Here is a 725-nt window from a genome sequence, read left to right as displayed (position 1 = left end):
ATAGGAACTTACACAACACAACAACATACAAACAAAATGACAGGTTTCATTGAATTACATGAAATTGATATATTGGGGATGTCCAAATGAGACTGTTTGCCCAGACTCTAGCTGGTGATGTCATAACATGGTTTAGATTTTTACTTGCTAAAAACATAGACACTTTAGAAGTAATTTATTAGCAATTTTTAAATAGATGGAAAAGAAAAAAGAACCCTCTGTAGATCCTTTCAAACTATGAAAATATCAAGAGAGGACCAAATGAAACAATCCAGGATTACTGTACTATATTCAACAACATATACAATGCAATACCAGTCAATCTTAGACACCCACCTGGCTTAGCTCTGATAAATTTTCCTGACGGATTTGATACTGATATGGCCTTCCAACTTAGAGAGAGAAATCCTCCAACTTTAGAAGACACGCAGAGTGTAGCAGTTAGTGTAGAAGCTAATCTGCTAGAAAAAAGAGCTAGGGTTAGGAATGAAAGGAGAGGAACCTTGAAAGATGAAGCCTCATCCTCTGACCTTAAAATAGATGCCCTAGCCAAAGGAATGGAAAAACTAATGGATAGGATAGAGCATATTGAAAGGAAGCCTCACTAAGATAATCAATAGACACCTCCAGTGAGAAATCCAAACTTTAGAAAGAATCAAAATAAAAACACTAGAAAAAAATGGACCTGATTAGAATGTTAGCCCTCCTTTTCAAGAAAACTATGC

The sequence above is a fragment of the Pinus tabuliformis genome, chromosome 8 (genome assembly GCF_031772625.1).
Source record: "Pinus tabuliformis cultivar Carrire ecotype Pingquan chromosome 8, CPIR1, whole genome shotgun sequence".
NCBI classification, from domain to species: Eukaryota; Viridiplantae; Streptophyta; class Pinopsida; order Pinales; family Pinaceae; genus Pinus; species Pinus tabuliformis.
Note: the sequence above shows the minus strand (reverse complement) of the source record.